A 22,441-nucleotide genomic window follows, 5' to 3' on the forward strand; every position below is an offset into this window, starting at 1 on the left:
ACAAGGAGGATTACACATTCCATAATGTGCTCGCTCAGCTCTCCATGGATGCACTAGTTCTTCAGAGCGATGGACGCTGTTTGTAGTCGTGGTTTGCTCCGTCTAATTTATGGAGGTCACGAATGAGGAACCAGTGCAGCCGTTTTCAGTTTTAGTCTTTAAACTACATATGCAACCATTAATTTGTGTGCTCTCTGAGGGAAACGATTATACACAACAAAGCCCACCTCTGATCACCGGATCCTTCACCATCAGCTGATCACTGTACTAGCCATTACTAATAACGCACATCCCCTTTATTTGGGGAAAAACACAAACATCAGGGATGATAAACGCTGCAATAAATAAGAAAAAACCTCTGAGGTCAGAACCTGTGAGAATGCTTTGTGTGACTGGGCCTTTATACCACGTATGAATCCGTCACGGAAACACAAACGTATAGAAAAAAATCATTATCCAGAAAGCTCGCATGATTCTTCTCACTTGTCATCCATGTGCAATCTGTCTTTTGTTCACTTTTGTTTTTTTACAGCAGCAGTTAATAATTTACAAGACAATTTCATATGTTAAAGAATTGCAATGTATCAGTTTTTTAAAAAAAGAAAAAAAAACAGACTTTTTTTCAAGGACTGAACAGAGAAACAGAAATAAAAAAAAAAATGAACGTGTGAACAGCTCTTTCAGGTACGTCCACATGTCCAGGATTTGAAGCTGTACCATGTAGCCGAGTGCCCCATTCACATGCATTGGATGTGGAGTGCTTGCAGGTTTAATAAGAATTTAGATGAGGGATCAATAACCTAAATCTTCATGAAATCCTGAGTGTCTGAACATGGCTATAAAGATGAAAACTGCTGCTCCATAATCTCTAGACGGCGTGTTCTCCGGTATTGCACAATTCACATGCACCATGATGAGCCTATAATGAAGTCATTCTGTTTGCAGTATGTGTGGGTGTACGGTCAAGGACCCTCCTAGCACACAGGAAGACTATGGAAACACCACATCATTAACCACGCCAGAATGAGAGCCCACATCTAGGACAGTGGGAGCTTTCCTTGTGATGAGCGGCCTGCCAGACCCCTCAATAATAGCAGGCTAATAGAAGCCAGTGACTGACACCTGCAGAACAAGGAAAGACCCCCAGACTAGATTACAGGATATTAGAAAGGGTCTTAACTGTATGAGATCGTTTGTTAAAGGGATATTCCCATCTTCTCCATTATGACATACCCACTGCTGTGACCTCCACCTGTAACAGGTATGTATAGCATACTTTATAGACTTGCCATAACTTGTTTAAGATGGAAATACCCCTTTAAAAAAATCTATCCATACAAACGCCTCTGAATTACTATACTATCTCACAACACAGAGTCCATCCTCTGCAGGAATCCATCACAAGGTACACAGTATTTAGATCGCGGTCACATCCAAACAAGTGTAGAACCACTGGCAGGATAGATATCCTAAAGTAAGTGACTTTACAAAGCTACAGGATGGTGGAGCCTCGGCTATAGGAGAAATGTCACATTGTCATTCAGTAGGATGTCCGGGCAACAGCTCACACATTATTAGGCATTATCTACAGTGGTTACCAGCTTTCACCCCCAAAGCATGACAGTAGCTCAGGGCTCTTATGGGACAGATACATACGGGGGAGATGTTCAGTTATTAGGGCTCTGTTCACACATTGCACAGATTTCATTCTACAGACAGAGCCTGCTCTCTTGGCAATAAAGAAGCTGCTTACAAAATGTAGGTTTTGCTGGCTTTGTTGGGTGCAGATTCTGTGTCATTTGTCTACAGTACATGCTTAATAAAGTTAGTTTTATTCACCAACAATGCAGCAAACACGCATGGTGGATTTTTTATACTCACTGCTTTCTATGGGTGAAAAAATGCTGCAAGAAATGACATGTTACAGATTTGGAAAACGCAGAAGTTTTCCAATTCAGTCACACACAAAGAAAACAAGCATGAACATGAGATTTCTGAAATCTCATAGCTTTGGCTGGAATTAAAGCAGATTTTAATTTTTCATGCAAAAACGCTGCAAAAAGTAAACCATAAGTAGCCATAACCTAAGGCCGGGGTCTCTCGCCTCAATACCGGGCACTCGGACCGGAGCGTGTGGCTCCATGTATTTCTATGCAGCTCAACGCTCGGGTTCCGAGTGCCGGCGGCAGTGCCGGGTATGGATGAGAGAGACTCAGGCAAGTTTCTTGCATTGCACTCACAAGTGTGACCCCGGCCTAAGGGAGGTTTCCAGGCTTAAGATATTGATTATTATAGTAGGTATAGATCAGAAATATCAGATCGGTGGAGGTCTGACCCTCCATGATCAGGTGCTGTTTACATCTAGCTCTGCTGGAGCTGAAACTAGTGAGTGGTGCTGAACGGTGCAGCGCCATCCGCTATGTAGTGGCCATTCCCGTGTACTGAAAACAGCTGATCAGTGGGGTGACAGATGTCAGACGCCCTACAAACTCATACTGATGACCTTTGAGAAGGAGGGGAAATAAATGTAGTAAAGACCGCTAAACCTCTTCATATTTTTTTGTCTATTAGATAGATCTATTAGTCTATTAGATAAGACCCTTTTTGTATTTCACCTACAGTTCTGGTTTGGTCCCCATTCCATGTGGCTCCTCAGTCACACGACTGTGAGCAGCCTACGGTTAGGTCACAGTTACTGGTCAGGAGCTGACGACGCTGCACAGCACTGCCCTATCACTGCGACACCTACAATAGCGTGCTCATGCAATACACATACATAGACCCAGCACAATGTAGATGGAGCCATGCATGTGCAGAGGGGAGCAGGAAACATCGGGGGACGCAGAGCATGGTCAGACCGTGCACGAGTGCGCTGCGTACAGGGAGCTGCCATAACAGTGCCAAGATGGAAATAATTACAGCAAGACCATGAATTGATCTTCAACAGACTTGTTACAAATGGGATGTACATGTTGATTAACCAGTATAAAAGTGATTTCTGTGTTGATAAAACTTTTCTAAACTTGGAAAATCCCTTTAAAATGACTCCTATAATGCAAGCAGCATCTTATGGCACCATTATCAGGCCGCTATGACAGAACAAAAAGAAAACATTTTATAGGCAAAAAAAGCCCCAAATATGCTTTAAATCTGAACCATCTGCCTGCTGTGGTAATGTGTAGGCACTACCCACATACGGGCACACTGGGCGAACCTGCCAGCAAGCACTGGCAGTGAAAGCTTCATTAATCACCGTAACAGCCTACTGCTGTGTAATTACCGCTCTACAGTGTCTTCTGGATGTCTATGACCTAATCATTCCTGCAAGCCCACCATACAGGCACAGTATATAATCCTGAGACAAGTGCGAGCAAATATTCTGCGTTCTGGAGACCAGAGCTGGTTACATTAGGTGGATGGTGGGAGAACGTCTGGCAGCCTCCAGACCCCACCTGACATTTCTCTTATGTGAATGGCTAGGTTAGATGGAAACAGCCACCATGTCCAATCTACCAGCCTCATGAGGGAAACGCTATAGAACAACTCATTTTACGCATTTACATTTCTGCTGAATCAAATTTTAGGAGTCCAGTCGGTGGTCTCACTGACTGCGGGAGGCACAGATATAGTAAAAAAAATATATAATATATTATATATATATATATATATATATATATATATATATATATATATATATATATATATATATATATATATATACACATATATATATATACACATATATATATATATACACACACACACGCACACACACACACACACGCATGTACACACACACACACACTAAATAATTGAATAATTGTCTAAGGGTCACTTCCTTCTTTCTGTCCTTCTGTCTGTCTGTCACGGATATTCATTGGTCGCGGCCTCTGTCTGTCATGGAAATCCAAGTCGCTGATTGGTCGTGGGCGTTTTGCCACGACCAATCAGCGACGGGCACAGTCCGGCGGCAAAATGGCCGCTCTTTCCTCCCTGCAGTCAGTGCCCGCTCCATACTCCCCTCCAGTCATCCAGTCATCCCTCACACAGGGTTAATGCCAGCGTTAATGGACCGCGGTGTAACGCACTCCAGTAACGCAGCTATTAACCCTGTGTGACCAACTTTTTACTATTGATGCTGCGTATGCACAATCAATAGTAAAAAGATTTAATGTTACAAATAATAATAATAAAAAAAAAGGTTATTCTCACCCTCCGATGTCGCCTGCTGTCCTCGGCAGTGCAAGCGGCAGGTTCCGGTGCCAAGGATGCTATGCAAGAAGGACCTGCCATGACGTCACGGTCATGTGACCGCGACATCACAGGTCCTGCGCTCATACAAGCCCTGGGACCGGAAGCTGCCGCGTGCACCGCACACAGGCGCCAGGACTTCAACGGGCCTTCGGAAGGTGAGTATATGTTTATTTTTTATTTTACGTCACTGGGCTATATACTATGTTACTGGGCAATATACTATGTGACTGTGCAATATACTACGTGGCTGACCAATATACTACATACTACGTGGCTGGGCAATATACTACGTCGCTGACCAATATACTACATACTACGTGGCTGGGCAATATACTACGTGACTGGGCAATATACTACGTGGACATGCATATTCTAGAATACCCGATGCGTTAGAATCGGGCCACACTAATATATATATATATTTTTATATATTGCAATGCTTTAACATTACGTGCACATTTTTATGAACAAATGTTACAAATTGCATGGATCCGGTTTTCATTATAACCTATTTTCACAAGTTATGCTGTATACCTACTAAATATTATGGTTACTGAAAACAAATATACCCAATTTAGAAAACTATTGGCAGATCAACAATCATAATGAGTCTGATTATAATGCCATTGGTAAAGCTATGGGCACCATGCGCCAGCACTAGGGGAGAAGTGTGGATAGTATACGGCAGACATTCAGGTTAATCAGAATTCCATTATAGGGACTGTCCGGTCAATAGATCAAAAGCCATGTACCAGTGTATGTACGAGTCAGACGCTGCAAGGGAGAGAAAGAGATAAAGAGAGATAAAGAGAGAAAAGAGAAAAAGAGAGAAGAGAAGAAAGAGTAAAGGTACCTTCACACGAAGCGACGCTGCAGCGATAGCGACAACGATGCTGATCGCTGCAGCGTCGCTGTTTGATCGCTGGAGAGCTGTCACACAGACAGCTCTCCAGCGACCAACGATGCCGAGGTCCCCGGGTAACCAGGGTAAACATCGGGTTGCTAAGCGCAGGGCCGCGCTTAGTAACCCGATGTTTACCCTGGTTACCAGCGTAAAAGTAAAAAAAACAAACAGCACATACTTACATGCGTCCCCCAGCGTCTGCTTCCTGACACTGACTGAGCTCCGGCCCTAAGGCTACGTTCACATTTGCGGTCAGCGCCGCAGCGTCGGGCGCCGCAGCGGCGCCGCATGCGTCATGCGCCCCTATACTTAACATGGGGGCGCATGGACATGCGTTGTGCTGCGTTTTGCGCCGCATGGCCGCAAGCGTTGGACGCAAGAAACGCTTCAAGTTGCATTTTTTTTGCGTCCAACTTGCGGGCAAAAACGACGCATGCTGCGCAAAACGTAGCGTTTTAGCGTGCGTTTTGCCGCGTTTTTGTTTGCGTTGTGCGCTGCGGCGCCGACGCTGCGGCGCACAACGCAAATGTGAACGTAGCCTAAGGCTACGTTCACATTAGCGTAAAGCTAATGTGCGTCGGGTTTGCGTCGGCGACGCAGCGGCGACGCATGCGTCATGCGCCCCCTATACTTAACATGGGGGGACGCATGCGTTTTTTTTTGTTGCGTTGTGCCACACATGCGTCTTTTTTGCCGCAAGCGTCGGACCAAGAAAACGCAACAAGTTGCATTTTTCTTGCGTCCGATTTTCGGCAAAAAACGACGCATGCGTCGCAAAACGCAGCGTTTTTGCGTGCGTTTTGCCGCGTTTTTGCGTGCGTTGTGCGTTGCGTCGCCGACGCAGCGGCGCACAACGCTAGTGTGAACGTAGCCTAACAGCAGAGCGGTGACGTCACCGCTGTGCTTTCACTTTCACTTTAGGTGCCAGCGCTCAGTAAGTGTCAGGAAGCAGACGCTGGGGGACGCATGTAAGTATGTGCTGTTTGTTTTTTTTACTTTTACGCTGGTAACCAGGGTAAACATCGGGTTACTAAGCGCGGCCCTGCGCTTGGTAACCCGATGTTTACCCTGGTTACCAGTGTAAAACATCGCTGGGTATCGTTGCTTTTGCTTTCAAACACAACGATACACAGCGATCCGACGACCAAATAAAGTTCTGGACTTTATTCAGCGACCAGCGACATCACAGCAGGATCCTGATCGCTGCTGCGTGTCAAACACAACGATATCGCTAGCCAGGCCGCTGCAACGTCACGGATCGCTAGCGATGTCGTTTCGTGTGAAGGTACCTTAAGGGAGAAAAGAGAAGAGAAAGAGAAAAGAGAAGAAAGAGTAAAGAGAGAAGAGAGGAAGAGAGAAAGACATAGAAATAGAAGAGAGAGAAAAGAGAAAGAAAGAAAGAAAGAAAGAAAGAAAGAAAGAAAGAAAGAAAGATGGATGGACACAAAAACCATTACTATGTCTGTTTTCTCCAGCCGCTGGAAAAAAACGGATCCGGCAGCAACTTTTGCCGGATCCATTTTATTTCAAAATTCGCCGGATTGAGCCTGAGAGAAAAGGGCATTTCCAGACAGGCCATATTGCTTACTTTCATGTTTAAGGCTACGTTCAAATTAGCGTCTTTGGATGCAGCGTCGTCGCCGCAGAACAACGCATGCGTCATGCGTCCCTATCCCTATCTTTAACATTGGGGCCGCATAGACATGCGTTGTCATGCGTTTTGGTGCGTCTTGCAACGCATGCGTCGTTTGGGTGCACCTGCCAGGTCGCGGCAAACGCAACATGTTGCATTTTTTCGGCGTCTTTTTTTTTTTTAAACCGCATGCGTCGCTTTTGCGTCGTCGATGCGCCAAAACCACCATTGAAATGCATTGACAACACAGAAGACGCAAGTACTTGCATCGCAGTGCGTTGTACGACGCATGCGTTCTTTAATTAAAAAATAGGAAAAGTGTCTAGACTGTGTCTAGACACTGACAAAAGACCCTATATATACAAAAAAAGGGATTGGCATTGTCTTTCAATTGGCATCAAGACACAAGGCTACACACAAGGCTACAGAGACGAGCAATAATCTGCTTTCAAAACCTGTAAGTATATAATTTCTCATTGCATATTTCTTCTGTGTTTTATTTCTTGATTTTGAATGCAATTTGTGCAATGTTTAGTCTGTGCTTTTGTACGGTTATGCCACTGTGGGTTTTTAGTGAAAATTTGTGTTTTTAAATCTGGTTCTGATGTATTTCTGGCGTTATATGATGGCGTTTCTTTTCTCCGGCCTTGCTTGTTTTTGGATTGGTTTTAATGTTCTGGTGTTCTGGGTTGTTCTGGTGTCATGCGGTTGTTCCTTTTTTTTTTTTTTTGTAAGGCTTTTATTGTTTAATTTCTGGTGTATGTGTTTTTATTCTGGTTTCTATTTCTGGGGGTAACCGTATGGCGTTTTCTTGGCTCATGTCTTGCTGTGTTTTATTGCAAAGTATGCTGTTTGGATTGTCTTTTCTTTTTTTTTTTTTTTTCCTGTGTGCCTTTTTTTGGTTGGGGGGGGGGGGGCTACATTTATGATGTTTCAGGAAATTTTGATTGGGTTGTTCCGTGCGGCTATATGCCATTTTATTTTCCATTGTTTTTTTATGTTTTTATGTATTTTATTATATTTTTTTATATCTGTTTCTGATGTACTTCAGGCGTTTGTAATAACCGTATGGCATATATCTCCATCCTTGTTTTTTTTGATTTGTACAGTATGGATGTTTATAATGTATTGTTTTTTATTTGGGGGGGGCTGTTTTTTATTCTTTGTCAAGGTTTTTTTTTTTTTATTTGACTATGGTTTATCTTGTATTGGGTTGCTGTATAATTTCCACCGGCTGTACCATAATTTTTTTTTGTTTATATAGAATGGTTTTTATCCTTTATCTGTTTTGTGATGTATTTCTGTGGTTCGATGTCACAAGATGGTCTTGTTTTGGATCATGTCTTGTTGTTTTGAATTGTAAAGTATGGCGTTTTACACAAGTTTGCTATTTTTTTGGCCTTTGTTAATATTTTTTTTTTTTTGTGTAAACAATAAAAGGTATATGTGTCAATTTTTTTGATTTGTACATAGGGGTCTCTTGTATCTGAATGTTTTTTTTGTCTATTCTGGTTTACACCTTTTGCTATACTCTGCATTGTGTCGTATCTGCTATTGAATTATATTGCAATGTATGGCGTTGTGGTATGATCAGCGCTTGTTGAGTTTGCATTGTCCTATGAGTGAACAGTCCGTTGTGGTAGTAATGTTATGATGGTTTTTTTTGTTTTTTTTTGCTATTTTCTTGTATGTGGCAGTGTTTAGTGCTTTTAATGTAATATTTTTTTACAATTTTTCCTTGCAGATTTATCTTGCAAGAATGGCGACGGAGTCACCACCGAGCCACTCGGCGCAGGCGAGTTCAGTGAGTAATTATGTACAGTTGCTTACTATTCGCTGTAATTTGTAGACTTGGCACTAATTTTTTTCTTAAACAATTTTTACAGGCTTCTTCAAGTGAGGAGGAAGGGACCCAGCAGGAGCAGCGACCTCGGGGCCAAGCTGTGGCGGCAAGCCGGCGAGTAAGTATTTTTCAAAGCAAAAAGGATGTTTTTTTTATTTTTAATTCCTTTTCTTCTCGGGGGGTGGGGGGGTGGTGGGTGGTGGTGGTTGTTGTCAATTTTTTCAAATCTTCATAACCTTAATGTTTTTCTATTATTCTAGGTTTCACAACGGGACCGCGAGGAGAGTATCGATGTGGAGCTCCTAATATCAAGCATACAGGAGCGTGGCCCGTTGTGGGACAGCCGTGACCCCCGGCACACGGACCAGGTCATCTTGAGGCGGATGTGGGTTGAGGTGGCAAAATCGCTGTGGGATGGCTTTGACAGCGTTTCCGCTACGGAAAAATCTAACTTGGGTAAGTATTTTGTAAACTCCGATCAGAGCCATCAGGCCAGGATCACAACCGTTTGTGATGCGATCAACGCCTTCAAGTTTGCATCGCACACGGTTGTGTTATCATTTGGAAATGTAAAATATCTAAACATTTTTTTTGTTTGCATTCACAGTCAAAAAGTTGAGGACCAGATGGCGATCCATGAAGGACCGTTTCAATAAGGGCCTACGTAACGAGGAGAAGGCTCGAAGTGGTGCTGCTGCGGCCAGGTCTGTGACCTACAAGTATAATAGGGCGTTGCAATTCCTGAGACCGGTCCTTGGCCGCCGACAGTAAGTATTTAACGCATCGGGTACTGCACAATATGCATGTCCACATATATTGCCCAGCCACATAGCATAGCGTAACAGGATTAGTAGTCACATTGGTCATGGCTGTTTCGCTCAGCAGACTCGGGAAGGTACTCCATGGACAAGCAACCAACTTCTTGAAGGATTTGTCACACCAGAGAAAAGCCCTTAAAGCGCTACTCCTGCAATTTTTATTTTACCGCTGGAGTGGTGGCACCGGTATTATACTCACCACCATATATTACTAGGGTCATGACACTTAAATTAGTGGCACCACTACAGGGCTGAAATACAAAGAAATGCTGGAATGGTGCTTTAATAGTGATGAGGGAACGTGCTATGATAAGGTGTTATCTGAGCATGCTCGGGTACTAACAGTGTCTTGGATGTGCTTTATAAATATGTTTGAGCTCCTGCTGCTGTTCAACAGCCGCAAAATGAAGCGATTACCTGTTTGTTAGGCAATCCCTGTATAAGTGTTGCTGCTCTCAAACAGCTGAGAAACATGCAGGCATGGGAACACCAACATATTATTCGAAGTCACTGGGTTAGCACCCAAGCATGCTCAGATAACACCTTATCCTAGCATGTTCACTCATCACTATGTGGGTCACTCCCTGTACCCCCAACAAACAGATGATCTTGCTGGTGGAAGCAACGGCCAACCAAAGTGAATGTGGCATTACGTGCTGCCAGTTACATGAGCATGGGCATGCCCAAAACGGGGGGCTGCATCAAAGAGGAGGTCTCCACAAGAAAAAAAAAAGTTGATGAAACAGTGAAAGCTCTGGGCTTCACTTTGCCACAAGCTACAAGTGAATAATATATTAGGACTAGTGATGAGCGAATATACTCGTTACTCCAGATTTCTCGAGCACGCTCGGAGGTCCTCCGAGTATTTTTTAGTGCTCGGAGATTTAGTTTTCTGCCCCGCAGCTGAATGATTGATATCTGTTAGCCAGGATAAGTACATGTGGGGGTTGCCTGGGTGCTAGGGAATCCCACATGTAATCAAGCTGCCTAACAGATGTAAATCATTCAGTTGCGGCGCAGAAAACTAAATCTCGGAGCACTAAAAAATACTCGGAGGACACCCGAGCATACTCTGTAAATCTGGAGTAACGAGTATATTCGCTCATCACTAATTAGGAAATGTTGCAGGTGGTACTCACTGTAGACGGCTCACCTACTGATGAGAGGCTACAACTAGATCACTGCTGAAGGTGGAGAAACTGGGACAGGGTACAAACGTTAATTTGACTCCCCATCCCCCATTATTATTATTTTTTAAACACTTGCTTTCCACCATAGTGGTAACAATGAGAACATCTGCCTAATACTTTATTATTTAGGCTCTTTTCCTGTGCTTGTTTGCACATTTAAAAACAGCCATCCCTATGCATATAGAGAGCCACTGGTCTTATGAATCATTCACGGCCTTTAAAAAAATGCGTTTATCATATATTCCAACCAGAAAAATGTCTAAAGCAAGCCGTGCTTGAGAGACAGCGGTCAGCTGAATTTAGCTTTTTACTCTCCAGGTAAACGTGTGTCCGGATTGGACAGCATGCATGTTTATATCCACAGAGATGGGGAAAGGCCACTGCTAGACACCAACAACATCCAACATGCGACTATTCCGTCCACCAGCAGAGTGAGGGCACAGGCCTCCATGCAGAGATACACACATGTAAGACTGATAACCCATCCTATTAGGGCTCGCTCACGCACCAAATAAATTGGAAAAGTGCAATCTGATTAAAAAAAAACATCACTCGGATAACACCATTGTTATTCTATGGGGCAGTTCAGATATGTTTTTTTTTTGTCATGCCGATTTGGCATCAGAAAACAATCACAACATGGTACGAGTGCATCTGATGATCGGATCGCACTCGCCCATTCAATTCTATGGGTGGGAGAGAAGAAAAAAAAAAACAGACTGCACTCAGTCGTCTTCTGAGTGCAGTCCGATGTATCAGCAGAGTAAATTGAGACTATGGAGAAATTTTGTTCATGCGAGAGAATTGGATCACACTAAGGTGACACTTGGATCAAACTGGCAAAGTTTGATCTGAGTGTCATTAGCATAATCGGTGCAAGAGAGCATTCGCTCGTGTAACCCAGCTTTAAAAAAAAAAAAAAAAAGTGCATCTCATGTTTATTGTCATATTTACTTAAACTGCTCACTCATCATAAGGCCAGTTTCAGAAGGCCGTTTATTTCCAGTACCGGGGAAAAACGGTACCGGAGATATCCGTGTGTGTGTCCCCATGTGTGCGATACTTGCGGCACATGTGTGGCAACCGTGTGCCGCATCAGCACCACACAGACAGCCGCCGGGGAAGAAGCTCTTACAGTAAGCGCTGTTCCCTGGCGGCGGGTGCTGAAACCGGCTCTCATCATTCTGCTCTGCCGGCCATCGGCACAAGCAGAGGAGAATGAGGAGAGTTAGGCTGCCGTCACACTAGCAGTATTTGGTCAGTATTTTACATCAGTATTTGTAAGCCAAAACCAGGAGTGGGTGATAAATGCAGAAGTGGTGCATATGTTTCTATTATACTTTTCCTCTGATTGTTCCACTCCTGATTTTGGCTTACAAATACTGATGTAAAATACTGACCAAATACTGATAGTGTGACGGCAGCCTAAGATTAAAGTTCGAACGATGACAGCAGGTGGGGGCTTTTGGGACTATTACTCATCATCAGACACCTGCTAAAACCCTCAGCTGTCAGCTTCAGCAAGGTTGGTTATCAAGAATAGAGGGGTCCCCAAGCTGTTTTTTAAATTATTTAAATAAATAATTTTAAAAAACAATTGTGCCAATTGGCACCGCTACAGGGCAAGTGGGAGGAGACGGGAAAAGCGCCAGAATTGGAGCATCTAATAGATGCGCCATTTCTGGGCAGCAGCGGGCTGCTGTTTTTAGGCTGGGGGATAGATCAATGGCCCATTACCAGCTTGAGAATACCAGCCCCCAGCTGTGAGCTTTAGCAAGGCTGGTTGTCAAAAATAGAGGGGACCCACGCCGTTTTTTAAAAATTATTTATTTCAATAATTTAAAAAAACAGCGTGGGGACCCCTCTATTCTTGATAACCAACCTTGCTGAAGCTGACAGCTGAGGGTTGCAGCCCCCAGCTGTGAGTTTTGCCTGGCTGGTTATAGAAAATACAGGGGAACCAACGTTGGGTTTTTCATTCATTTATTTCGTTATATCGCAGGCAGCGGCTGTGGAATACCCTGATCATCAGCTCCAGCTCTCACTGTAAGGCCGGTTTCACACGTCAGTGGCTCCGGTACGTGTGGTGACAGTTTCCTCACGTACCGGAGCCACTGACACACGTAGACACATTGAAATCAATGCATCTGTGCAGATGTCATTGATTTTTTGCGGACCGTGTCTCCGTGTGCCAAACACGGAGACATGTCAGTGTTCGTGGGAGCGCACGGATTACACGGACCCATTAAAGTCAATGGGTCCGTGTAAAACACGTACCGCACACGGACGTTGTCCGTGTGCAGTCCGTGTGCCGTGCAGGAGACAGCGCTACAGTAAGCGCTGTCCCCCCCACATGGTGCTGAAGCCGCCATTCATATCTTCTCTGCAGCAGCGTTTGCTGTAGAGAAGATATGAAAAATCCTTTTTTTTTTGTTTCTCGTGTTTAACATAAAGATCCATGTCCCCACCCCCCTCCCACCCCCTGTGCGCCCGCCCGCTGTTATTAAAATACTCACCCGGCTCCCTCGCAGTGTCCTGTCCTGGCCGCAGCTTCTCCTGTATGCGGTCACGTGGGGCCGTCCATTACAGAAATGAATATGCGGCTCCACCCCTATGGGAGGTGGAGCCGCATATTCATGACTGTAATCGGCGGCCCCACGTGACCGCTCATACAGTAGAAGGTGCAGCCAGGACAGGAAGCAGCGCCAGCGAGGGAGCCGGGTGAGTATTTTAATAACAGCGGGCGGGCACACAGGGGGTGGGAGGGGGGTGGGGACATGGATCTTTATGTTAAACACGAGAAACAAAAAAAAAAAAAGGATTATTCATATCTTCTCTACAGCAAACACTGCTGCAGAGAAGATATGAATGGCGGCTTCAGCACCACGTGGGGGGGACAGCGCTTATCTCTAGCGCTGTCTCCTGCACGGTGCGTGTGGTACCCAGTCGGCACACGGGCGGCACACGTGTGCCACACTGATGTGCCACAGAAACGCACGGGCACACGGATAATTCCGGTACCGGACTTATCTGGACGTGTGAGACTGGCCTTATTAGCGGCAGCAAGTGTCGAATGATGGGAGTAAGAGTGCCAAAAGCCCCCACCTGCTGTCATCGTTCTGACATTAAGATAACTCATCATTCTCCCCTGCTCGTGCCAATCGCCGGCAGAGCAGGGGAGAATGACGAGCGCTGTCTTCAGCACCAGTCGCCGGGGAACAGCACTTACTGTAGCGCTTCTTCCCCGATACCGATGTGTCTCACACAGATGACGTCAATTTTTGTTCTCTGTGTGCGGGATGTTTTGCCGCTCGTGCCGACGGTAAAAAACAGACATGTCTACGTGTGGGGCACACAGACACACGGTCGGTGGAAACACATTGACATGTGCACAGACCCATTCATTTGAATAGGTCTACGTGTGTTAGTGTCTCTGGTACGTGTGAAAACGGTCACCACACGTATCGGAGACATGGTTTTTTGAGTCCTAAGACATTATGCCAGCTCAATTGCAAAATGGTTGGTCAGGAAACCTTTCCTAAGGGGTCAATAATTGATGAAATCCCAAACTACTGCCAACGTACTAATACTAAGTACTAAGCGTTCCCCCATATATTAACATCCAAAATGCTGGTTTTCACAGTAATTTTTTTTTTTTTTAAGTACACATAAAATCACATTATGCAGACCAGTAAAGGAGGTCCCGCATGCCTTCTGATCCTTACCAATGCAAACTATGCATATGCGGCCTGTGTCACAGTGTCCCCATAGGCCGCACACTGAAAACCACTCTATGGATAAGAGGGTGCACTTGCACAAAAGCAAATAATGAAAACTACAGTTTGTACTGCCTGCAAACTACTTACAGAAAGAAGATATATAATCCAGCGAAGAAACACATTTAAGCTACTTTAACTTTAGCGTCATTGCGGCGCACGACGCATACTGTGGAAGCGCCGCACAACGGGGGCAGCGGATGCTGTTTTTCAACGCATCCGCTGCCCCATTGTGAGGTGCAGGGAGGCGGGGGCGGAGTTCCGGCCGCGCATGCGTGGTCGGAAATGCTGGACACGACGCACCAAAAAACGTTACATGCATCGTTTTTTGGTAGCGACGGTCAGACGCAACACGACACAACCGTCGCACGACGGTTGCGACGTGTGGCAATGCGTCGCTAATGCAAGTCAATGGAGAAAAAACGCATCCTGCAAGCACTTTTGCAGGATGCGTTTTTTCTACAAAACGACGCATAGCGACGTGCAGTGCACGACGCTAGTGTGAAAGTAGCCTAAGACCTATAAAGCAGTCAGATGCTGAGCAGACAACACACGAAGACGTCACCATTTGTGAAGTTGCATATTAGTCTACTTTGGGCCCAAAGAGTGGGGTCACATGAGACATGAGACAAGGGTCTACCAACCAACATGTCAGTGTCCCATGGAGGACAGCTCATAATTTACATGAACCATCATTCATACTCAGGAACAATGTAAACTAGATGAGGGGGTTGATTACTAAAAGAGGATCAGATTAAAAATAAGGAGAACATGGTTCAATCAGTCAATAGGAAGACATCAGAAGACCAAAGAAGCAGCTGACCAGGCGCAGTCCTAACCTGCTGTAACCTGTTGCTGAGTCACTCCTGACATTACTCTTAGGAGCTGTAAGTACAACCCTAGTCATGCTGTCATACATCTTCATACATTCACGCCTCATATACGTGCTAAAAAGCTACTGACAATAAGAGGAGATGGCGTAAACGTTTAATCAATGGTTTAGTTATAAAGCTAAGAACTAAAAGGGATAAATATTAAAAATATTACATGTGTATTCAAACAATAATTGGGCAAAGTTTCCCAAGCGTACGTTTATACTGAAACCTATGAAGTAGACCGAATGCACTACAGAATTTGTACAGAAGACCATCATCCAGGAGGCCACCATCCAGGAGGCCATCATCCAGGAGGCCACCATCCAGGAGGCCATCATCTGCAATTATCTGACGGGCTGCAGGGATCTCCATTAGTGATGTGCAGAAAGAGTAAGGACAACGATGCATAAAAAGACAAATGCGGCGACATCATCTGCTGCGCTATATTCAGGTCATGCACTCACAGAAGTCACCATGTCCTATACAACAAGAGGTTTATTCTGCTGTACCATCATAGGCAGGATCTTTTTAGGCCTACCATGAATAACACTAACCCTGGATCCTTGGGAAAGGAAGCAGAATCCTTACCTTGTGGAAAATTGGCATTGAAGGAGACACTGGGCTGAGAACCATCTCTGAACCTTACTCCTATTTTCAGTTTGGAATTGACAGTGATGGCCGGTCACAGCCCTGGGAGGGCCGGCTGCTATTACCGAGCAGGACCTGAAATTCCAGTTCTCTCACATTGCTGCCTGCTTTCCTAGGCGAGCTAGCCCAGCCTACCTGGTGTCAGGTTGCACACACAGAGCATTTGTAGCACCTTGCAAAACAAACATATCACATACCTGGATATGCCTATACCTGTTGACTTCATCGTTAACCCTTTCCATTCTGCATGCAAGTTCAAAACAAAGCATGCATTTTCCATGATAAAAAAGCCTCAAGAATTAATATTTTATCTTTGAAGAACATATGGACAGTGGTATTGTTATCATTGCGATACCTTCACACTACATGGAACTTGTGTTGTTGCACTTGTTCCAGAAGCCACTGCGAAATGTTATGATTATTTTTCACCTTTAATTATTATTCTTTTTTCTTTTTTAATTATAAATATGTCTGCAAAGTAGCCAACCCAACTGCAGACATACGCTAAATAGAATTTCCATAGGGTGCTGCATTGTAACAACACGCCGGCTAGCTGTTACATGTGCTTTGATGGAGACTTTGTATCAGGCACTGGGTGTATGATCCCTGCCAGGTACACTGCGGCCTTTCAGAGAAAAACATACTTTAGGCTATGTGCCCATGTTGCAGAATAGTAGCAGAATTTTCTGCTTCAATTCTGCATACCCTTGGCAGGGATAAAGCATGCGGATTTAGACGCATTTTCCAAGCCTTTTTTAAATACATTTCTATGGGTGCGGAATTGCCGTGATTCCGCAAAAATAATGAACATGCTGTGTTTTTTTACCGTGATGCATTTCCGCCATGGAAAGAAACGCAGCATGGGTGGGCACATCAATTGCGGAATGCATAAGAAATTAATGGGATGCTGTTTGTAAGCTTTTTTTGTTTGTTTTTTTTAAGCATTTCGGCTGCGGAAAATACGTTTAAAAAACACAACGTGGGCACATAGCTTAAAGGTGCCAGTGACCGAGCCGCACCGTAGACTAGTCGGACAGGTGGGTCCTCAGTGGCTACTCCCAGCATTGACGGGTGTCTGCCTACATGTGTGTATAGGCAGGGACCTGTCCGTCACTATCCAGCCAGTGACTGATCCATGCTGCCCGTGGGTTGTGCAGCACGTACCAGCAGTCAAGTTCACTTTCAGCTTGTTTCTAGAGCCTATCACGTGGAAAAAGCCGCCCAATCTACCGCCTGCGTGTTACAGGGCAGGAGGAGCAGATTCATATATTGCTTTTGCGAAGATTCAGTATAACCAGTGTTTTAGATACAAAACAACTACTCCGGGGTTTGTTTATTTCACCACAATATAGGCATCAGTAATGTATGCTCCCGTGTGTAGTAAAATGCTTACTTGTCATTTTCTACCGGTTCAGTTGCCGCTCCGGTAACTTTCCACCACCTTGTGGCCGCAGCTCTGCCTGGCCAGAAGTCACTACCTCTCAATGTAAGTGTATGAGAGCCTTGTTCAGGGTCTCTTAGATTAAGGCTGTGTGCACACATTGAGGTTTTTTCGCGCTTTTTTTGCTATAAAAAGGCATAAAAAAAGCATACATTATGCATCCCATCATTTAGAATGCATACCGCAATTTTTGAACACATGATGCGTTTTTTTAAAAAAAACGCAGCATGTTCATTAATTTTGCGGATTTTTCGCGTTTCCCGCTATTTATTGCACTGGGAAGCTCTGGGAAAAAAACTCGCCAAAAACGCGCAAAAACCGCATGTGGATTTCTTGCAGAAAATGTCCGGTTTTGCTCAGGAAATTTCTGCAAGAAATCCTGAACGTGTGCACATAGACTCATACTGAGAAGTAACTTCTGGTCCAACCAAAGACTGAAGTGAGCCGGTTAGTCACAACTCCGGTCACGTGGTGCAGAAGATGGCCAAACCCGGCGCTGGGAACAGCAGAAGACTGATCGGTACATATTTTACTACACAGAATGAACATACATTACTGATATCTATCTGGTGTTGAAACAAAAAATAAACAGAGTGGTACTTTAAATCTCTGCTCATTGTGAGCGGTTCAGTGAAGTGGCCGCTCCTGATCTGGGACTGGCAGCGTTATAGTCTTTTGCAGATTAGCCGCCAAAATGGCAGCAAAATTTCTGGCAAAATCTGCATGTCTATAATATGTGGAATTTTTTTTTGCAGATTAGTAGCCGATTTCACCCTGTATTGTGAAAAAGGCAAATAGTATAGGATACAGTAAGATGAATGATTCAACTATGATCATCCAATGTGGCAAAGATTCCGAATGTAACATCCTCATATCGGAGTAAATGCAGCCACTGGATGGACCGGCAATTCTAAACACTCACGACCTCAGTACATTACCTTTGTAGCCTGTAACTACGGCTATTGCTTAATATTTTATCACAACATCAAATAATGCCATAAACACATCGCTGGATGGTTTTTCAAGACCAGTAGTGAAAAGTCCAATGTGCAATCCCCAAATCATACACAGCATGGATGCATATAAAGACACACGGCACATCCGCTTATACTTATGCTCCAATTCATATTAAACTGCAAAGCCATTTGCCCCAAAAAGTTTAGGTCTAGCTTCTCTCTATCCAGGGGCATTTAGAGTTCTTACCGGGTGACATTTTGGGGTTATAAAACAATAGTGTATATACTTTCAGGATCAATATACAAGAATAAGAACGCTTGTCTTTCGCTAGAGAAAAGGAGACAAACTGATGGCAGGAGTGTTCATATCTTGAATGAACATTTCCCACTAGAAATAAAAAACTTGTATGATATGTGTTAAATTACATGCAAAAGTGATTGTATTCTGTTACAATTATGGATAACATGCCGTTTATTGCATTTTAGAGACACTAGTTTAAGGCCTTGTTCAGACCATGGTGTTAGCAGTCCTATTATTGGTTGCCTTTTAAAGATCAGCTGCATTATTCCTTACAACAAAATAAAGCTTATTGACATTTACCAGCCCAACAGAGGCCAAAAGGACACTTTAGGTGCCACCAGGTAATAAGTGTTTTCTCAAAATCGCAATTGCTGTATTCATTGGCTAAGGACTAACTTGCCAATCCTGGGAGGTCTGAATTTCCAAGAGTGGGACTCGAGAACAGCTGGGAATAGTGTAGTGTTGTACTCGGGTTTATCTGGCAGTCCCTTAGACAATGAGCGACGTAGAGCATGGTTACAGGATCTGTGGCTGGAACCCTCAGCCATCAGCAAATTATCCCCTAAAAGGTTTTCCCAGTGCAAGTAGTCCCATGTACATGTATAAATTTAACAAAATCCACAAGAATTTTGCCCCATGTAAATCATTACACTACAAAATGCTGTGAAAAAAAAATAGCCTTAGGCTACTTTCACACTAGCGTTAACTGCAATACGTCGCAAATGCGTCGTTTTGCCGAAAAAACGCATCCTGCAAAAGTGCTTGCAGGATGCGTTTTTTCTGCATTGACTAACATTAGCGACGCATTTGCGACGCATTGCCAGACGTCGCACCCGTCATGCGACGGTTGCGCCGTGCTGTGGCGGACCGTCGGGAGCAAAAAACGTTACATGTAACGTTTTCTGCTCACGACGGTCCGCTTTTTCCGACCGCGCATGCGCGGCCGGAACTCCACCCCCACCTCCACGCACTTCCCCGCACCTCACAATGGGGCAGCGGATGCGCTGGAAAAATGCATCCGCTGCCCCCGTTGTGCGGCGGAGACCACGCTAGCGTCGGGGACCTCGGCCCGACGCACCGCGACGGGCCGAACCCGACGCTAGTGTAAAAGTAGCCTTACAGAGACAAATTCCTAAAACCAGGTGAAGGTATCCACAGGCTGTGCCATAAAGGTTTGATAGGTAGGAGACCCGGAGGCCAAGTGACCCCTGATCTGCATTAGAGGGTACACAGTGGCCACAATAAGAAGTGATGTATACAGTCTCCTCTGGTGCAGGGATCACAGCCATTGTCAGGAAATAGCATGGCTGCTCTCCATCTACTTCTCTAAAGTGTTCTTATTTGCTGCAGAAACACAGACCGGTGGTTTGTGCAGAAAAATAGGAAGATGTAACCTCAGTGAGGAAGCAACTGCTCCCCTCATCGCTGCTGTGATAGCTGTGATAGCAATGAATGCACCTTCAGAGACAAGTGTATTAACACAGCTACTAAAATAACAAAAGTGCTGTTAATTCTTCACAGTAACTGGTTGTCCACATATTGTTCATACCACGCGACGTGTACAAGTGTGGCCCTAATGCCAATCAGTGGCCACAAGGTTTACATGGCGCACTATCGCCATCACCGCTACCTAACCATACAACAGACATGCTCCAATAGAGTAGCTGGAAACAATGGGGTAAAATGAAATTAACATCATTTAACAGACAAGCCAAGGGCAAAACTAACTAAAACATAATATTAAACCTCCCTGTAATAAAAAGAACAAAATAAGTGTCCAGAAAAGAAGCATTTTGGGATGAACAATGGTCTTTGGTTTATGGACAGACAATGCTGTCTATGAGATTAGCTCCAAGAGACCCCTTAATTACAACACAGATCAAAGTATTCCCTCTCCAACCACTGTACACCCCTCCCTGATAGCAGGGACATCTGAAAGGGCCATGGATCATTAACTAGCATTTAAGCTAAATATCTGCCAGTCTAAGGTCAGTAAATCTGGGCTAATGCAATTATCAACTAAAAGAAATAAAGTCATTAAATGGTCACTGCTGTTACTGACTCCACACACTGCTCAAAAACCACGTGCACTACTACATTCTGAATATATTCCTTATCTTTCCAAGCGTACAGGTCTATATTCCAAGGACAGATGTGTTCCCTATTCCTTATTTTTACTAGTTCCATATTATATACCATTCTTTCCTTATGAAGAAAAAATAAGAAATAGAAACATTATTCTGGTGGGTTTGTATGTGTATTTCTATGTAATATGATACAAAGTAGACACACAGGAATACTGAATATGAAATACACAATAACATTCTATTATCGAATCATTAATGACAATTTCAGTGTGAAACTTCTTCCTTGATTGTCCATTGCACCCAGTCAGATTCTATAAGAATGCACTAATTCACTGCATCTTCATCTGTCATCAGACCCATGTGACAGTCACACTTCCCAGAGGTCAATGGGAATGTAAGATTCTGAGTGACTAAGCAAAATAAGCAGTTTGTGTACAATTTGAATGCACGGCAAAAGTCCAGGTCTATCCCGATCCCTAAGCCTAGCCCTATCCCTAAGCCTATAGCCCTATAGCCTAGCCCTATCCCTAAGCCCATAGCCCTAACCCTAAGCTCCTAGCCCTATCCCTAAGCCCATAGCCCTATCCCTAAGCCCATAGCCCTATCCCTAAGCCCATAGCCCTATCCCTAAGCCCATAGCCCTATCCCTAAGCCCATAGCCCTATACCTAAGCCCATAGCCCTATCCCTAAGCCCATAGCCCTATCCCTAAGCCCTATCCCTAAGCCTATAGCCCTATCCCTATCCCTACAAAGACATATAGGGCTGCACTAGCAAATTACCAATGCACGTGGCTCACAATATTATATTGGGTAGACTTCCTGCTGTAATGTCAGCTATAAGGATCGTCACCCATGCAAAGTGACCAAGCCAAGGTAGGTGTTTATCTGTCGGTCATAATATTTTGCTCTAGATTGTGCCAATGGAGGATGAGAACTCTCCATATTTACATAATTCCAAGAATGGAAAATACTAGAATTCTAAGGAAAAAAAATGATGCAGGATATTAAGTTGACAAACTGACAGCCAACCTATGAGGGATCAGCTAATGGTCTAACAGATATTGAGATAGTCCAACTGTCCCTTGATGTAAAGTACAAGAAATCACATGTTGGACAACATAAGATCCAATCTCACTGCGCGATGCACAGCATTAGACCAGTCCGCAGTGGTTCAGTAGACTACACAAGCAGAGCCACACTCCCAAGGCAAGCCGAATGATCAGTAATAATGATTAAGTGCGCATAAACTGTCATAGGTCTCAGCAGCATGCCACTGCGCTGCCGAGAATGAGGATTTTTGTGCAAACTAAAAGATCCTTTCACCTGACAAACAAGCATTTTGCTCATTTGATCAATGTATTGTCAACAAGACTGTGTGGGCAAAGAGAAACAATGCGTGTGAAAGTTTAGGAGTCTAATCTAAAGTTATCCTTCCGATCTATCAGAACAGGAAATATCATTACAATCTCAACTTCTTCAAGCAATCCCATCTGAAGGCTCCATACACATTAAAATTATACAAACATGCAGATTTCAGCAGAATCCGCCCCATGTCCCATATATACAACCCCTGGCAAAAATGATGGAATCACCGGCCTTGGAGGATGTTCATTCAGTTGTTTAATTTTGCAGAAATAAAGCAGATCACAGACATGGCACAAAACTAAAGTCATTTCAAATGGCAACTTTCTGGCTTTAAGAAACACTAAAAGAA

General features: G+C 44.2%; 1 protein-coding gene and 1 long non-coding RNA gene across 6 annotated transcripts in view; one reads left to right on the top strand and one right to left on the bottom strand.

The window, feature by feature from the left end:
- Nucleotides 1-22,441, bottom strand: part of ELF1 (E74 like ETS transcription factor 1) — a 146,240-nt gene that overhangs the window by 47,426 nt on the left and 76,373 nt on the right. The window contains exon 1 of one of the 5 annotated variants that reach the window (XM_077297298.1): nucleotides 15,882-16,034. The exons of the other annotated variants lie outside the window; for them this stretch is intronic. The gene's annotated coding sequence lies outside the window, so the exon portion shown is untranslated. Of the gene's footprint in view, nucleotides 1-15,881; nucleotides 16,035-22,441 lie in introns of those variants that run through there. 5 annotated transcript variants of the gene reach the window in all.
- LOC143816648 (uncharacterized) lies at nucleotides 8,572-9,132 on the top strand. The gene is made up of 3 exons (XR_013223971.1): nucleotides 8,572-8,595; nucleotides 8,678-8,752; nucleotides 8,895-9,132. It is a non-coding gene; the product is annotated as an uncharacterized LOC143816648 (long non-coding RNA).

The sequence above is a fragment of the Ranitomeya variabilis genome, chromosome 3 (assembly GCF_051348905.1).
Source record: "Ranitomeya variabilis isolate aRanVar5 chromosome 3, aRanVar5.hap1, whole genome shotgun sequence".
Classification (NCBI taxonomy): Eukaryota; Metazoa; Chordata; class Amphibia; order Anura; family Dendrobatidae; genus Ranitomeya; species Ranitomeya variabilis.